General features: G+C 44.0%; 1 protein-coding gene across 1 annotated transcript in view; it reads left to right on the plus strand.

Annotated features, from left to right (window-relative positions):
* Positions 1 to 4,004: 4,004 nt before the first annotated feature.
* The window catches only part of ARHGAP28 (Rho GTPase activating protein 28), a 212,789-nt gene continuing 197,299 nt past the window's right edge, over positions 4,005 to 19,494 (plus strand). Inside the window, exon 1 of the mRNA XM_040432823.1 lies at positions 4,005 to 4,352. The gene's annotated coding sequence lies outside the window, so the exon portion shown is untranslated. The remainder of the gene's footprint in view (positions 4,353 to 19,494) is intronic.

Consider the following 19,494-nt stretch of genomic DNA (forward strand, 5'->3'; position numbering starts at 1 on the left):
TATGGACACCTACACATTACACCTATAGGAGCTTTTAGGGGCGGATTGGCCTACAGGGAATTTTCCCAGTGAGCCTGTGCACCACAGGGCCACCGGAGCCCAGAGGTGGATTGGGAAATTAAAGTGGAAAAAATACTAAAAGTGTAGTTGGGTCAAAGTTTATGGAAGGCAGGGCCAACACAAGTAGGCGAGGCCAGTAATACCATATTATGGCACTTTATGCCACCCCCAACACAGCCAAATACCGCAGTCCATCACAAATTACTGCCACCAGCAGCACAAAATACATCCCCAAAAACTTCCACTGGCTGGCTGTGAGGAGGACTCAGATGGGTCCTTGGGCATCGGCCCACCGGGAAATTTCCCTGTAGGGTCTATGGCCAATCCACCCCTGCCTGAGCCCTCCTCAATGAAGCTGGCTGGGTTCATACTACTGGGGACACAATAGTGGTCATTATTAGGTGCAGTCCAGGCAGCAAGCTAAAGGTAGGGCTGGTTTGGTGTTGTGGCCCACATCTCACATCCTAAGCCCCCTGCTCCATATCTTAATTAGGGACAACTGGAGGGGGAAAGAACATGGCAGCTATTGATGGCCACCACAGAGGGACTGCTTCTGTTGGGGAGGTATTCTGTGCTGCACTGTGGTATTACTGACTCTATCAACTTGTATTAGCCCCATCTATTTGTGTTGCCCTGCCTTCTATCAATTTGGACCCATCTACAACAACACTGTTTTTCCCCGGGCCACTTTAAGTTACCAGTCCACCCCTGGGAGCTTTTATAGCATCCGATTCTATATCCATAGCCATAATTTATAGCTGGTCCCCTTTTTGCAGCTAAAACTACTTCCACTCTTCTGGGAAAGTTTTCTACAAGATTTTGTAGAGTGTCTGTGGAAATTTTTGCTAGTTCATCCAGAAGAGCATTTGTGAGGTCAGACATTGATGTTGAATGAAAGGACCTGACCTACAATCTCCATTGTTTTTTATCCTAAAGGTGTTGGATTGGGTTGAGGCCAAAGTTGTGTGGCCAGTTAAGTTCTTCCACACCAAACCATCCCATTATGGACCTTACTTTGTGTAGTATGGCACAGTCATGCTGGAACAGAAAAGGACCTTCCCCAAACTGCTCCCACAAACTTGGAAGCATGCAGTTGTCCCAAATGCTTTGGTATGCTGAGCGTAGAATCAAATAGCAGTTCAACAGATCGACTTGGGTGGTATTGCAACTGTAACAGGGTCAATAGTATCACTCAGTAACGTACCATTATAACTAGTGATGAGCGAAGTATTGAAAAATGTATTTCGACTGCTTCACCGGATTTTACCCAAAAAATTTGCTTTGTGACGAATTACTTCTTTTTAAGTAGTGGGTGCAATGAAAGGGAGCGGCAATTGCGCCACCCCTGTCATTGTACCCCTCAGTTGTCGCATTCATAGTTGATTGCGGCATCTGACATTAACATCAAAGTGTAAAATTTAAAAAAATTTAATTAAATCATACCACCGCCATCTTGATTGAAGATGTAACGCGAAATCTCGCACAGCCCGTGATGATGTCACCACACATGGGATTTTGTGTGAGATCTTCAATCAATATGGTGGCCGGCTCAAACAGAGGAGGTAAGTATGATTTATTTATTTTTAATTCAGGGAAGATCAATTCGCTTTAATTCTGGCAAATTGAATTTCGTGGACTTCGATTCGCTCAACACTGTGCGTTAGTGCAAAAGAATATGGGGGTCATTTATCAAACTGAAATACGCCTAAATTAAGTGCAGATTGCTGCGGTTAGTTGGCTTTTCGCCGCTCATGTCAGCTCTAAATAAGTGGGCGTGACATGGGCAGGGAAGAGGACGGGCCACAGACCTGTCTCATTCACCATTTTCTACACCTATTTCAGACTGGCGGCACCTATACATAACTTTGGCGGATCCACCGCCAGCTTTAGGGCTTTATTACGACTGGCATCTAAAACACCAGTCTTAATAAATGACCCCCTATGTTTTCTTGTAGGAGAAGAACCTTACAAGTACATGTCTAATATTGGTTATAAAGGAGATGAAGCAGATTGTATTACAACTAGCCTATACTTGATTTAGAACAGTCAACAAGTCACTTAGGGACTTGTGTGGGGAATAATTGGATTATAGAATGCAGAAGTACATTGGTCCTCTAAATAGGGATTACGTGTGCTTGCATTACAGAAGCTCTGTAGCTACTTGTCTGATCAATCTGGCAGTTAGCTTGGAAATGTGTATTGATTTCTCCATTAACTATATTAACTGAGGAGCACAATACCTGCCTCCATTTGTAGAGAGTCCTTATCAATATGCTGTCACACCCATAAATAACGCGCCCAGCCTGTAATGTCAGCGGTGTACTTTAATTTACAGGGGTATGTGGACAAGCAATTCTGTTTACTATACACAATGTTTTATCATTCATGTGGAAGTATAATAACTGATCATTGCAGTCGCCAGCTGTACAATAAATATTCAAGTAATCCTAAAGTAAACTAATAAAAAACACCAAAATGATAACACATTGAACTTTAAATAGGACCTTTTAGGTTTATTGAATAATGCTCTCTCTTGTGGAGGTTGTGCAAGATTAGAAAACCATGTCTGCTATCTTTTGGAAACAGTGCCACACCTGTCCATCAGTTGTGTCTGGTATTACAGCTCAGCCCATTAGAGTAAATAGACTGTGGACAGGTGTAGTGCTATTTAAGTTAAGAAAGCAGCCAGCTCTGAACTCAGGCTTTTCTTCCAGACATGAAAATACTGCATTTCCATGCAACCACCACTATGGAGAGCTAAGTGCAAAGAGATTATTGCAGCTTCTATTTCAGTCAGTGGTACCTGTATAAATTCCTGTGCACTGAACTCCCCCTAGTGGCGGCTGCAGGCAACCAGCTTTGTAATAAGTTATCTGAAGGGAAGCAGTGATTTAGAGCTATATGCGGGAGATTTATCAGTGTATTGATGCCAGTTATGTGGTGTAAATACGTTGAGAAATATGTTATTCAGAATAAGTGCCATATTTTTGAAGCACCTGTTCCACTTTTTCCAACAATGGTGACTTTTTTATTACAATTTTTTTATTTAAATTTCTTCCAGACTGCTCCATGATAGCCAGAACATGGCATGATGACACATTACCCTTAGCTTTACCATCATATACCAGAGATTGCCAGTGCCTGACCTCTGTTGCTTGGAGAAGATACTAGTTCTGACCATTAAATTCTGCTTGCCCAAGAATCATTTCCCATTTTCCCGAGACCTGATGAGTATTTAGAGTTTTGACTTCTTATCTTCTTTATAAAACATTGTCCCAACATTAAAGGGGTTGTGCAAGAATGGGTTTGTTTGTTTTTTTGGCATCCTCCCCTCCACTTGGCCAGACCTGGTTCTTATCTGCTTCTTGGTGCTGGGTCTCGCTCCTTCTCTTCTAGGCCTGGTCTGCTCCTCTGGGGATCCCTCGCTGTAAACATCTGGTTTAAAATTGCCTGCAGCCAATTTGCCAAATTGGGCAGGGGTGGCCGACTGCCCTTAGGTCATGACAGGTCCACCCCCCCCCCCTCTATTCTTGCACAACCCCTTTAAGAGTAACCCGAATAAGGATCACTGCATTCAAAGTGTAAGGAAGCTAGTATAATGGACAGGGCACCATGGGGTGAGGATTTAGACAAGATATTGATTCAATTTGCATTACATGGGAGGTTTCATATAAAGATACTGTATTTTGTTAAACCAGATTTCCCTATTAAATTCTGTGCTGAGCAGATTTCTTTCCTGCATTACATCATGTCCATTGCAATTCACATGCACACTGAATCCTTCCTATCATTCTCATCTGTGTGTTTTTGTAGCTGTTAAAGTAAGCACATATTAACCAGAGCTAGATTTTTTGATAATGAATAACCCATGGTGTAGAAATGTTGAATATATATCTAGGCAGCCGAGTCGTCAGCCAGACATCCACTGAAATGAGAGAGCGGTGGCCGAGCCAAGAAAAGGAAGGGTTGTCAGGACATGTGTTAAGATTATGTAGCAGAAGTGAAGGAAACATAATGAACTAATGTACGGAGGAAAATTATCACATTGCTGGAAACATGCCATAAATCTAATAGCTGAAATAACGATATCCACAAGGATTACAACGGTCAGGAAAATAGTTTCCAGGCATTACCGTCCATCGTGATAGAACTGCTTGCTTTGCCTTAAATCTGGATAAACCCCTTTTTGGCAGTCCAAGTACAGTTTAATAGAATCAGAGAAAATCAGTTGATGTCAGCATGGATTCTGGAATTGCGGTTATGACATCCTCCTCCAGTTATTTTCTTCATTGGTAAGTGTACATTTACTTTCTTGTATTGAGAATGGATACAATTCAATATTGTATATTAAGTTAGGGCCAGTGTAGACTTATAGATTGTGTCTGGACTGCGTGCGCACACTATGGAAATTTCCATTTCATTCCATATGTATAATTGGAGGTGTTTATTCAGCATATGCATGGATTTCTGCAAGCTCCATTCAGATGGATGAGACACCTGCAGAAATTTCTGAAACAAATCTGATGCACGTGAACTTACCCTAATGTGCTTATATTTTTATGTTTAAAATTGTGGCATCTCATGGCCATTGAATGCATTGAAGAATGCCCTTTCAACCATCCATATGTTTAACTAGTCTTCAAGTTTGTAACTGATCAATTTACTAAGTATTATTAATGTACCAGTTATAATGTTTTAACTGAAAAGAAAAAAAGGGTCAGTCAGCACATCCCAATGAGCAGGTGCACATTGCCACGGCTAGAAACCAAATAAAGTACAAAAAAGTAATCTGTACAAAATTATTTGGGCCCGTCTTCCACACATCAAGGCGATCTCTGTAAGACGGGAACCTAACACTAACAACTGTTATGTGCCATGATAGCTATCATAAAATTCAGGGAGTGCAGGTTCCACATGCATGCTGGGCCCACTCTGATTTTTATCATTTTTGGTGCCAAAATAGCCTCCATTTAATTCAGGGAATGCAGGAACCAACATGCATGCCAAGCCCACTCTATACCTCTCCTGGTGCCAAATGGCCTCCAATAAATGCAATGCTTACACTAATTAAAATTAGCCTATGGGGCAGACAGGCTGGTCAGGAGTGCACAACTGAATAGAATCAGCCCACCTCCGGTTCAAACTGCAAAGAAAAAAGGGGGTCAGTCAGCACATCCCAATACACAGGTGCACGCTGCCATGGCTACAAACACAAAGAAAAAAAAAAACAATGCAACAGCACTCTGCAAACCAAATAAAGTACAAAAAAGTATTCAATGAAGGCTATTTTGGCACCAAAAATGACAAAAATCAGACTGGGCCCAGCATGCATGTGGAACCTGCACTCCCTGAATTTTATGATAGCCGTCATGGCACATAACAGGTAGAATTTTGTGTTAGTTTCCCGTCTTGCAGAGATCACCTTGACGTGTGGCAGACGGGCCCAAATAATTTTGTACAAAATGTATTTGCCAAGAATCTCAAATAGCATTAGCATCAGAATACTTTTTTTGTACTTTATTTGGTTTGCCGAGTGCTGTTGCAGTTATAATGTTTTGTTATGGCATTGAATGATGAAGGGAGTATATCTAGCTCAGAATGTGCTGTGTTTAACAGTGCTTAAAGGGGTTGTCACATTTGCAGGGGGGGAGAATTTAGCAAACTTCCCCTTGCCTGGCAAGACCTGCAAAGGGCAGTTATTGGCTGCAGCATTGCCAAACAGTTTAAATCCAGGGACGTGAGCAGAGCAGTGGAGGCCAAAGAGAGAAGTTTCCCTTCACAAGTCTGTCCAGTAGGAAGGCGGTTGACAACCCCTTTAAAGGGATTTTCCTATGTCATTAAGTAAAGGTGTATGGATAGGAAATGTGATTGCTTTATAATTTGTCAGGGCCCAATTTTTGGGTGCTGTGCCTGATAGCTGTTTCTCCCCTGATCGGTGTTCCTCAGCTACCCAGATGTGCAGGGAAATACTGTATATACTGCACTATACTGATGGTGTGTCACCTTCATTCTCAGGATTGGTGGAGGTGCAAGAGATCCCCCACAGACACACACACACACCAATCATAAAGTGAAGGCATATCAATAGGTTTACTTTATGTATTCCATAAAATCCAAATCCAAATATCTCATGACTAGCTGATTGCAAGGACCCAGTTTTGGGAACCCCCATATTCAGCTAATATCACTAGAGATGAGTGAAGTTTTGAAAAATTCAATTTGGCAGCTTCGTCGAAGTTCCCCAAGAAATTTGATTCATTACAAATTAATTTGTCACAAATCACTATAAATCAGGTATACTCAGGCCACTCTGCCTTAGGGTACAGCCACACGGAGCGGCCGTGCTGAGGTGAAGAACTGCACGGCCTTTCCTTTAACAAGGAAGACCACACTGTATAGTCGGTCTTCATTGTTAATGGCCGCAAAATAATTTTAATGCGCCTTTAAACAGGGAATGTTGCTGGTATGGGGATTGGCTGGTTAGGTGGGGGCACAATATGCTGGCATATCCACTTCTCCAACCCCAGTGCTCTCCTGCCCTACAGGTGGGAGCCCTTCTTCTGCCATCTGCTTTTCCACCTAATATCGATCAGAATATGTCATCAAGAACATCCAGCTCCTCCTCTCTCTGCATCTTGCAGACTTTTCCAGGAAGTAAAGCCAGCAAAAGATGAGGATGGTCATCATAAGACCTGGCCCTCCTAAGGGGTGTAGACTGGATGGTATTGGTTGGCATGCTGGGCACTGGAATAATAAAGGCTTCCATCTTATTGGTATTAATTCATTTTCAGAAATGAGCACATGAGTACTTGCTCAGTAGTGTTGAGCGAACTTGTGTTTTAAGTTCGACGTCTAACGTTCGGGTTATCGAAGAATCGCGTTATGGATTCCGCTACTAAGGACCATAACTTGGTCCATGGTAGCAGAATCCATAACGCGACTCTTCGATAACCCGAACCCGAACTTTAGACGCCGAACTTAAAACACAAGTTCGCTCAGCACTATTGCTCATCTCACAGGACAATGGCGGCGATGCGCGGGATGAGGGTTTAATAGGGCTGTGACATCACAGGGAATGACTACCTGCGGATTGGCTGGCTGCACAGCATTATGGGTGATCTTGCGTTCCCAGGCTTGTCTCTTCTACACTTAGTTTTGCTTTGTAACATGTGCAGCCGCCATTTTAGGAAAAACTAGTTCATTACCATGAAGCGTGAGGAAATTCGGATTCATTGCAAATCGATGCTTTCCTAAACTTTGGACTAAACTCTGCTTTGAATGCTTCGCTTCGCTCAGCACTAATTATCGCCAAGGGAACCACGTGGCATGCAACCATTTTCCTGCAACATAAGGGCACAAATCTGCCACGTGCAGGCTCGGACTGGCCCACAGGGGTACAGGGGAATCCCCCGGTGGGCCCGTGAGCAATGTGGGCCCCTAGTCTCCCACCCCCTGCACAAGTGGCACATAACACATTAGATTTACTGTACTACATACATATATTCAATGTACAGCACCTCAACCAGCCTATGTTTATATAAAAAATTTGTTAGATTATTTATTATATTTCAATGTATCCGTATGGTGGGCCCTCAAAATACATTTTTACTGGTGGGCCCTAGTTACCCCAGCCCGACACTGGCCACGTGAGCACAGAATCCATTTAAATCAAAGCATATTCATACAATACATTTGTCTACAGGGAGAGCTGGTCTTCACAGTGATTTCCTGCTCTGGCTTAAAAGGGGGATTCCAATCACTGACCATTTTTATTAAAGGGGGTGCAGGATAAATATTTTTAGACAAGGCACAGAATGGTGTCAAATAAATAAAATAAGCATTACTCGTTCCAACACCTACTGGCACTTGCTGGGCTTTGCTTTCTGGTCCTGACTCGACACTCAGGAAAAGGCAGGCGATTCCTGGTTAGTCAGTCACTGGCTGAGGAGGTTCACTAACGTGGCCACTGATTGGCTAAGTAGGCATCTCCTGCTGCTTCATGTGTGTTGAGCCTGGGCCAAGAAGCAGAGATACCACCAGAACGACAGCAGGGGATCGTGATGTGAGTATGGTTTTTTATTTTTTAAACTTCATTTGGCCTCACAAGCAGGGGCAGATTGGGAACTTAAAGTGGCCCTGGAAAAAAACCTAAAAGTGGCCCCTTGTTGTAGGCAAATCCAAACTAACAGAAGGCAGGGCCAACAGCAGTAGGTGGAGCCAGCAATACCTTAGCGCAGCACAAAATACCACTCAGACAGAACCAAATACCACGGGGCAGCACAAAATACTGCAGCCCCTGCCACAGTATTCAACTGTATCACCTGCCTGAGGATGGAGATACAGTTGAATTCACTTTTCCTATACAGCGGTCGACCGGAAAAAATATACCGTGTGGTATATGTTTTGGTTTTTCAATTGGAATCTATTGACCACTGTATTAGCTATGCTGTGTCATATCTCAGAGCCTTCCTTTAAAATTATACATCAAGGAATATGTAATGTGAACAGGGCCTTAGAGGTCGTTGGGGAAACTCATACCTCTCCCCCATTCCACTGAAATAATACGAGGTCAGGAGGAATTCCTTCAACACCCTCCTTAATATGAAGCAATTTTCAACTACTCCGTAGTGTTTTTGCCTACTTCTGGATCAACGCTGTAGCATGATAACTTCATCCCTATGGACTAGTGTCTTTTTTCAGTTTTGCTATGTCGCTGGCTTCATCACTGCAAGACCACTGAGATGGCCATCATTACACTTTTGGCAGTCCTGCAGTGACAAAGCCAGTGCAACTGCACAGGCGCAGTTCATATAGTAGGGCTGATGACCGCTGTATGTACTGTGGTGCGCAGCCGCAGACCCAGGCAGACTACCAGTCTGCGTCTGCACAGGATGTGGGCACAGAGAAGAGGTGACATCACAGGCAGAGAGGGGGGGCATCAGTGACATCACACGGAGTTAGGATCACACAGGGGAAGTACTAGGCTCTCTGACGAGGCAGGTTTGGGCACTTTGAAGATGGGGGCTTGGGCTCTTTAGAAGTTTGAAAATACTTTGCTGGGCACTTTGTGCCTCATTTGCATATAACGATGTTTGGGTGCACCTTAGTATTAGTTATATAGGCAACATATTGGTGACAGAGTAACTTTAATTACAATAGGTTGTCAACAATAAAGTAACTCATAAGAAGAAACAGACACTATATCAGATTTCATATTATCTGAATAATTTAATTTATACAGTTTTATGTTGATTATAATCCAGATAGATTACGTTGATATTTGGCATGAATTAAATATTTTGCTTGGCTTTGGTCGGTATGTTATTAGATTCTATGTATGAAGTCCATATATTACAGTTTCTGTCACATTTGATTTACGTGATGTGATACAGTTTAGTAAGCAGGCAGAGTGTTGTAGAATCCCTATAGAGGCTTTATCCATGGATATAAATCTGAATTTGAGCTCATGCTAGGGCATTTTAGGGCAAAAGCTTATTGAGTTTATTGCCATTTTCTTAGAGGATCTGTCGCCATTTTCTTATTTATTTATTTTTTGCTGTCTTAATTTAGGACAGTATAAAATAATCACAGATCCCCTTAACCACTTCAGCCCCCAGTGCTTAAACACCCTGAAAGACCAGGCCACTTTTTACACTTCTGACCTACACTACTTTCACCGTTTATTGCTCGGTCATGCAACTTACCACCCAAATGAATTTTACCTCCTTTTCTTCTCACTAATAGAGCTTTCATTTGGTGGTATTTCATTGCTGCTGACATTTTTACTTTTTTTGTTATTAATCGAAATTTAACGATTTTTTTGCAAAAAAATGACATTTTTCACTTTCAGTTGTAAAATTTTGCAAAAAAAACGAGATCCATATAGAAATTTTGCTCTAAATTTATAGTTCTACATGTCTTTGATAAAAAAAAAATGTTTGGGTAAAAAAAAAATGGTTGGGTAAAAGTTATAGCGTTTACAAACTATGGTACAAAAATGTGAATTTCCGCTTTTTGTAGCAGCTCTGACTTTCTGAGCACCTGTCATGTTTCCTGAGGTTCTACAATGGCCAGACAGTACAAACACCCCACAAATGACCCCATTTCGGAAAGTACACACCCTAAGGTATTCGCTGATGGGCATAGTGAGTTCATAGAACTTTTTATTTTTTGTCACAAGTTAGCGGAAAATGATGATTTCTTTTTTTTTTTTTTTTTTTCTTACAAAATCTCATATTCCACTAACTTGTGACAAAAAATAAAAACTTCTATGAACTCACTATGCCCATCACGAAATACCTTGGGATCTCTTCTTTCCAAAATGGGGTCACTTGTGGGGTAGTTATACTGCCCTGGCATTCTAGGGGCCCAAATGTGTGGTAAGGAGTTTGAAATCAAATTCTGTAAAAAATGACCTGTGAAATCCGAAAGGTGCTCTTTGTAATATGGGCCCCTTTGCCCACCTAGGCTGCAAAAAAGTGTCACACATCTGGTATCTCTGTATTCAGGAGAAGTTGAGGAATGTGTTTTGGGGTGTCTTTTTACATATACCCATGCTGGGTGAGATAAATATCTTGGTCAAATGCCAACTTTGTATAAAAAAATGGGAAAAGTTGTCTTTTGCCAAGATATTTCTCTCACCCAGCATGGGTATATGTAAAAAGACACCCCCAAACACATTCCCCACCTTCTCCTGAGTACGGCAATACCAGATGTGTGACACTTTTTTGCAGCCTAGGTCGGCAAAGGGGCCCATATTCCAAAGAGTACCTTTCGGATTTCACAGGTCATTTTTTACAGAATTTGATTTCAAACTCCTTACCACACATTTGGGCCCCTAGAATGCCAGGGCAGTATAACTACCCCACAAGTGACCCCATTTTGGAAAGAAGACACCCCAAGGTATTCCGTGAGGGGCATGGCAAGTTCCTAGAATTTTTTATTTTTTGTCACAAGTTAGTGGAAAATGATGATTTTTTATTTTTTATTTTTTTTTCATACAAAGTCTCATATTCCACTAACTTGTGACAAAAAATAAAAACTTCCATGAACTCACTATGCCCATCAGCGAATACCTTGGGGTCTCTTCTTTCCAAAATGGGGTCACTTGTGGGGTAGTTATACTGCCCTGGCATTCTAGGGGCCCAAATGTGTGGTAAGGAGTTTGAAATCAAATTCTGTAAAAAATGACCTGTGAAATCCGAAAGGTGCTCTTTGGAATATGGGCCCCTTTGCCCACCTAGGCTGCAAAAAAGTGTCACACATCTGGTATTGCCGTACTCAGGAGAAGGTGGGGAATGTGTTTTGGGGTGTCATTTTACATATACCCATGCTGGGTGAGATAAATATCTTGGTCAAATGCCAACTTTGTATAAAAAAATGGGAAAAGTTGTCTTTTGCCAAGATATTTCTCTCACCCAGCAGGGGTATATGTAAAATGACACCCCAAAACACATTCCCCACCTTCTCCTGAGTACGGAGATACCAGATGTGTGACACTTTTTTGCAGCCTAGGTGGGCAAAGGGGCCCATATTCCAAAGAGCACCTTTCGGATTTCACAGGTCATTTTTTACAGAATTTGATTTCAAACTCCTTACCACACATTTGGGCCCCTAGAATGCCAGGGCAGTATAACTACCCCACAAGTGACCCCATTTTGGAAAGAAGAGACCCAAAGGTATTCGCTGATGGGCATAGTGAGTTCATGGAAGTTTTTATTTTTTGTCACAAGTTAGTGGAATATGAGACTTTGTATGAAAAAAAAAATCAAAAAAAAAATCTGCATTTTCCACTAACTTGTGACAAAAAATAAAAAATTCTAGGAACTCGCCATGCCCCTCACGGAATACCTTGGGGTGTCTTCTTTCCAAAATGGGGTCACTTGTGGGGTAGTTATACTGCCCTGGCATTTTCCAGGGGCCCTAATGTGTGGTAAGTAGTTAAAGGACCTGTGAAATCCTAAAGGTGCTCTTTGGAATATGGGCCCCTTTGCCCACCTAGGCTGCAAAAAAGTGTCACACATGTGGTATCGCCGTATTCAAGAGAAGTTGGGGAATGTGTTTTGGGGTGTCATTTTACATATACCCTTGCTGGGTGAGAGAAATATCTTGGCAAAAGACAACTTTTCCCATTTTTTTATACAAAGTTGGCATTTGACCAAGATATTTCTCTCACCCAGCATGGGTATATGTAAAATGACACCCCAAAACACATTCCCCAACTTCTCCTGAGTACGGCGATACCAGATGTGTGACACTTTTTTGCAGCCTAGATGCGCAAAGGTGCCCAAATTCCTTTTAGGAGGGCATTTTTAGACATTTGGATACCAGACTTCTTCTCACGCTTTGGGGCCCCTAGAATGCCAGGGCAGTATAAATACCCCACATGTGACCCCATTTTGGAAAGAAGACACCCCAAGGTATTCAATGAGGGGCATGGCGAGTTCATAGAAAATTTTTTTTTTTGGCACAAGTTAGCGGAAATTGATATTTTTAATTTTTTTCTCACAAAGTCTCCTGTTCCGCTAACTTGGGACAAAAATTTCAATCTTTCATGGACTCAATATGCCCCTCACGGAATACCTGGGGGTGTCTTCTTTCCGAAATGGGGTCACATGTGGGGTATTTATACTGCCCTGGCATTCTAGGGGCCCTAAAGCGTGAGAAGAAGTCTGGAATATAAATGTCTAAAAAATTTTACGCATTTGGATTCCGTGAGGGGTATGGTGAGTTCATGTGAGATTTTATTTTTTGACACAAGTTAGTGGAATATGAGACTTTGGAAGAAAAAAAAAAAATAATATTTCCGCTAACTTGGGCCAAAAAAATGTCTGAATGGAGCATTACAGAGGGGTGATCAATGACAGGGGGGTGATCAATGACAGGGGGGGTGATCAATGACAGGGGGTTGATCAATGACAGGGGGGTGATCAGGGAGTCTATATTGTGTGATAACCACAGTCATTGATCACGCCCGTGTAAGGCTTCATTCAGACGTCCGTATGCGTTTTGCGGATCCGATCCATCTATCAGTGCATCCGTAAAAATCATGCGGACATCTGAATGGAGCTTTACAGGGGGGTAATCAATGACAGGGGGGTGATCAGGGAGTCTATATGGGGTGATCACCACAGTCATTGATCATGCCCCTGTAAGGCTTCATTCAGACGTCCGGATGCGTTTTGCGGATCCGATCCATCTATCAGTGGATCCGTAAAAATCATGCGGACGTCTGAATGGAGCTTTACAGGGGGGTAATCAATGACAGGGGTGTAATCAATGACAGGGGGGTGATCAGGGAGTCTATATGGGGTGATCACCACAGTCATTGATCACGCCCCTGTAAGGCTTCATTCAGACGTCCGGATGCGTTTTGCGGATCCGATCCATCTATCAGTGGATCCGTAAAAATCATGCGGACGTCTGAATGGAGCTTTACAGGGGGGTAATCAATGACAGGGGTGTAATCAATGACAGGGGGGTGATCAGGGAGTCTATATGGGGTGATCACCACAGTCATTGATCACGCCCCTGTAAGGCTTCATTCAGACGTCCGGATGCGTTTTGCGGATCCGATCCATCTATCAGTGGATCCGTAAAAATCATGCGGACGTCTGAATGGAGCTTTACAGGGGGGTAATCAATGACAGGGGGGTGATCAGGGAGTCTATATGGGGTGATCACCAGAGTCATTGATCATGCCCCTGTAAGGCTTCATTCAGACGTCCGGATGCGTTTTGCGGATCCGATCCATCTATCAGTGGATCCGTAAAAATCATGCGGATGTCTGAATGGAGCTTTACAGGGGGGTAATCAATGACAGGGGGGTAATCAATGACAGGGGGGTGATCAGGGAGTCTATATGGGGTGATCACCACAGTCATTGATCACGTCCCTGTAAGGCTTCATTCAGACGTCCGGATGCGTTTTGCGGATCCGATCCATCTATCAGTGCATCCGTAAAAATCATGCGGACATCTGAATGGAGCTTTACAGGGGGTTGATCAATGACAGGGGTGTAATCAATGACAGGGGGGTGATCAGGGAGTCTATATGGGGTGATAACCACAGTCATTGATCACGCCCCTGTAAGGCTTCATTCAGACGTCCGTATGCGTTTTGCGGATCCGATCCATCTATCAGTGCATCCGTAAAAATCATGCGGACATCTGAATGGAGCTTTACAGGGGGGTAATCAATGACAGGGGGGTGATCACCACAGTCATTGATCATGCCCCTGTAAGGCTTCATTCAGACGTCCGGATGCGTTTTGCGGATCGGATCCATCTATCAGTGCATCCGTAAAAATCATGCGGACATCTGAATGGAGCTTTACAGGGGGGTGATCAGGGAGTCTATATGGGGTGATCCCCACAGTCATTGATCATGCCCCTGTAAGGCTTCATTCAGACGTCCGGATGCATTTTGCGGATCGGATCCATCTATCAGTGCATCCGTAAAAATCATGCGGACATCTGAATGGAGCTTTACAGGGGGGTGATCAGGGAGTCTATATGGGGTGATCACCACAGTCATTGATCAGAAACTGTAAGGCTTCATTCAGACGTCCGGATGCGTTTTGCGGATCCGATCCATCTATCAGTGGATCCGTAAAAATCATGCGGACGTCTGAATGGAGCTTTACAGGGGGGTAATCAATGACAGGGGTGTAATCAATGACAGGGGGGGTGATCAGGGAGTCTATATGGGGTGATAACCACAGTCATTGATCACGCCCCTGTAAGGCTTCATTCAGACGTCCGGATGCGTTTTGCGGATCCGATCCATCTATCAGTGGATCCGTAAAAATCATGCGGACGTCTGAATGGAGCTTTACAGGGGGTTGATCAATGACAGGGGGGTAATCAATGACAGGGGGGTGATCAGGGAGTCTATATGGGGTGATCAGGGGTGATCAGGGGCTAATAAGGGGTTAATAAGTGACGGGGGGGGGGGGGTAGTGTAGTGTAGTGGTGCTTGGTGGGACTTTACTGAGCTACCTGTGTCCTCTGGTGGTCAATCCAAACAAAGGGGACCACCAGAGGACCAGGTAGCAGGTATATTAGACGCTGTTATCAAAACAGCGTCTAATATACCTGTTAGGGGTTAAAAAAAAACACATCTCCAGCCTGCCAGCGAACAATCGCCGCTGGCAGGCTGGAGATCAACTCTCTTACCTTCCGTTCCTGTGAGCGCGCGTTCACAGGAAATCTCGCGTCTCGCGAGATGACGCATATATGCGTGACTCTGCGCCGGGCTGCCACCTCCGGAACGCGATCCTGCGTTAGGCGGTCCGGAGGTGGTTAAAGGGGTTGTCCGAGTTATGGGGAAAAAAATATATAGCACTGTAAATCTGATGGTCAGCAATATATACCTAAGTTAAGCAAGTTTTAGGCAAAAAAATATCTATTTCCTCATTTCCCTGGTTCTCTTCTGGCCCTTTGTTTACTTACAATAAAAACAATCTCTGGCCCTTTTCCTGCACTGCTAAGGGAGTGAATACAAGTCTGCCATGAGTGACATGTCTGCCTGCTGGGAGACTCAGCAGCATGTTGTATGTGTAGAACTACAAGTCCCAGCTGTATAATGACACTGCTAAGGGAGTGAATACAAGTCTGCCATGAGTGATATGTCTGCTTGCTGGGAGACTCAGCAGCATGTTGTATGTGTAGCACTACAAGTCCCAGCTGTATAATGACACTGCTAAGGGAGCGAATACAAGTGCTGCCCTGAGTGACATGTCTGCCTGCTGGGAGACTCAGCAGCATGTTGTATGTGTAGGACTACAAGTCCCAGCTGTATAATGACACTGCTAAGGGAGTGAATACAAGTCTGCCATGAGTGACATGTCTGCCTGCTGGGAGACTCAGCAGCATGTTGTATGTGTAGAACTACAAGTCCCAGCTGTATAATGACACTGCTAAGGGAGTGAATACAAGTCTGCCATGAGTGATATGTCTGCCTGCTGGGAGACTCAGCAGCATGTTGTATGTGTAGCACTACAAGTCCCAGCTGTATAATGACACTGCTAAGGGAGTGAATACAAGTGCTGCCCTGAGTGACATGTCTGCCTGCTGGGAGACTCAGCAGCATGTTGTATGTGTAGGACTACAAGTCCCAGCTGTATAATGACACTGCTAAGGGAGCGAATACAAGTGCTGCCCTGAGTGACATGTCTGCCTGCTGGGAGACTCAGCAGCATGTTGTATGTGTAGCACTACAAGTCCCAGCTGTATAATGACACTGCTAAGGGAGTGAATACAAGTCTGCCATGAGTGATATGTCTGCCTGCTGGGAGACTCAGCAGCATGTTGTATGTGTAGCACTACAAGTCCCAGCTGTATAATGACACTGCTAAGGGAGCGAATACAAGTGCTGCCCTGAGTGACATGTCTGCCTGCTGGGAGACTCAGCAGCATGTTGTATGTGTAGCACTACAAGTCCCAGCTGTATAATGACACTGCTAAGGGAGTGAATACAAGTCTGCCATGAGTGATATGTCTGCCTGCTGGGAGACTCAGCAGCATGTTGTATGTGTAGCACTACAAGTCCCAGCTGTATAATGACACTGCTAAGGGAGTGAATACAAGTGCTGCCCTGGGTGACATGTCTGCCTGCTGGGAGACTCAGCAGCATGTTGTATGTGTAGCACTACAAGTCCCAGCTGTATAATGACACTGCTAAGGGAGTGAATACAAGTCTGCCATGAGTGATATGTCTGCCTGCTAGGAGACTCAGCAGCATGTTGTATGTGTAGGACTACAAGTCCCAGCTGTATAATGACACTGCTAAGGGAGCGAATACAAGTGCTGCCCTGAGTGACATGTCTGCCTGCTGGGAGACTCAGCAGCATGTTGTATGTGTAGGACTACAAGTCCCAGCTGTAGAATGACACTGCTAATGGAGTGAATATAAGTGCTGCCCTGAGTGACATGTCTGCCTGCTGGGAGACTCAGCAGCATGTTGTATGTATAGAACTACAAGTCCTAGTTTTACAATGACACTGCTAATATACATAGGATCTTTCCCCTACCTGCAATGCTCTGCAGAACTTCTCTTTCAGCTCCTGTGCCCAGCTACACAGTAAACACTTCATCCCTGACCCTGAGTCTGTGCAGCTGAAGGGGTTAAGAATCCTGGGAGAGAGCAATAAGCAGCAGCCGGCAGTGCAGGTAGGCGTGGCGAGCACAGGTCTTGTGTACAGATCTCTCAGGCTTGTGCACCATTATCAGAGCAGGGAGAGAAGCTGACCTCACAGGTCATGTGACCAGGGGCGTAGCTAAAGGCTCATGGGCCCTCGTGCAAGAGTTCAGATTGGGCCCCCCCTTCCCTCAGTGCTTTGTGGCCAGGGGCAGGGAAGCACATTGCCTTCATGCTGCCTGAGGCAGAAATTGAAACGGCACCTCCGCCCCATGCTAAATACTTGACCTAACCCCTTCCCTCCAGAGATATAACTTGAACAACATGCACTTTCTATAATACTGGTGTCTTCATATGCAGCACAGGGGTCGTTGGGCCCCCTCAGGCTCCTGGGCCCGGTAGCGACTGCTACCTCTGCACCCTTTATAGCTACGCCCCTGCATGTGACCCTCAGTGAAATCTGAGAAACCAGCCACTGGAGATAAAGTGAGTTAATTGGAAAGCTGTTACATTTGCCTAGTATGGCCTCATGCACACGACAGTATTTTTTTGCGGTCCGCAAAACGGGGTTCCGTGATCCGTTTCTGTTTTTTTTTCCGTGTGTCTTCCTTGATTTTTGGAGGATCACCAGACAATGAAAAGTGAAAAAAATATCTAGGTCAAGTTTGCCTTGAAAATGATAGGAAAAAAACGGACACGGATCACGGACGCGAATGACAATTTTGTGTGCCTCCGTGTTTTTTCACGTACCCATTGACTTGAATGGGTCCGCGAACCGTTGTCCGTGAAAAAAATAGGACAGGTCATATTTTTTTCACGGACTGGAAACACGGATCACGGACGCGGATGACAAACGGTGCATTTTCAGAGTTTTCAACGGACCCATTGAAAGTCAATGGGTCCGCAGAAAATCACGGAAAATGGAACAACGGACACGGAACCCAACAACTGTCGTGTGCATGAGGCCTTAGCTAATGAATTAGGCCAGCTAATGAGTCTGTCTCTATATATACACACACTGCTTCCCAAACTCCTCCCCCAGCAACAAATGTAACACCTTAGTGAGCTAGGCTCATTAGCAAACGCACAATAGCAAACACCTGACCAAATTCCTTACCTCTTTTCAAGCAATGGTCAGAAAAAACAACACAGATGAGCCAGTTGCTGATTCTAAGCCAATCTCTTGCAGTCTCTCTTCAATCTCTTCAGTCTCCTGCAATATCTCTTTACTGTACTTAATGTACAGAGGTAAGGAATTTGGTCAGGTGTTTGCTATTGTGCGTTTGCTAATGAGCCTAGCTCACTAAGGTGTTACATTTGTTGAATTAGGCCAGCTAATGAGTCTGTCTCTATATATACACACACTGCTTCCCAAACTCCTCCCCCAGCAACAAATGTAACACCTTAGTGAGCTAGGCTCATTAGAAAACGCACAATAGCAAACACCTGACCAAATTCCTTACCTCTTTTCAAGCAATGGTCAGAAAAAACAACACAGATGAGCCAGTTGCAGATTCTAAGCCAATCTCTTGCAGTCTCTCTTCAATCTCTTCAGTCTCCTGCAATATCTAATTGCAGGAGACTGTGGGAAGACATGTCCCACAGTCGGTGGTTCTCCATAATTCATTTGCAGCACTCTCAGAATGTAAGGACAACATGGATATGGACTCAAGCACAGAGGGTGAGAAACCATCGACTCCTATGTCTAATGTATGCAAGACTGCAGCCAAGGACAAAAAAGATAAAGTGAAGTCTCAAAGGAAGCAGCTGTTGCTGGGTGATTCAATCATAAGAAGTGTGGAGCTTAAAGAAAATGGTTTTGTGAGATGTCTCCCTGGGGCTACTGCTAGAAGCCAGCAAGCAAAGCAGGAAGGGGACGTGGATGTTCTTGTCCATCTAGGGACAAATGACCTGGCTTGCAATGAAGTGTCAGAGGTGAAAAAATCTTTTATCACACTTGGTAATGACGTACAGGATTTTGCATCCACCATTTCTTTTTCTGAAGTTCTGCCTGTGCATAATGTTCAGAATGATAGGCAGAGGCGCATAAAGGAGTTCAACATATGGCTTGGTAAATGGTGTCAAGAGCAAGGATTTGGCTTTGTTTCTCATGATAGCTCTACTTGGAATAGAAAGGAACTGTACAAAAAAGATGGTTTGCATCTTTCTCTCAAAGGAACAAATGTACTTAGTGAACAACTCCAAGAATTTGCGAAAGAGTATTTAAACTAGGAAGGGGGGGCAAAAGAGTGAAAATAAAAGAGTCCAATTGCCCCCCGAAACAATGCCAGAACA

The sequence above is a fragment of the Bufo bufo genome, chromosome 5 (genome assembly GCF_905171765.1).
Source record: "Bufo bufo chromosome 5, aBufBuf1.1, whole genome shotgun sequence".
Lineage (NCBI taxonomy): Eukaryota > Metazoa > Chordata > Amphibia > Anura > Bufonidae > Bufo > Bufo bufo.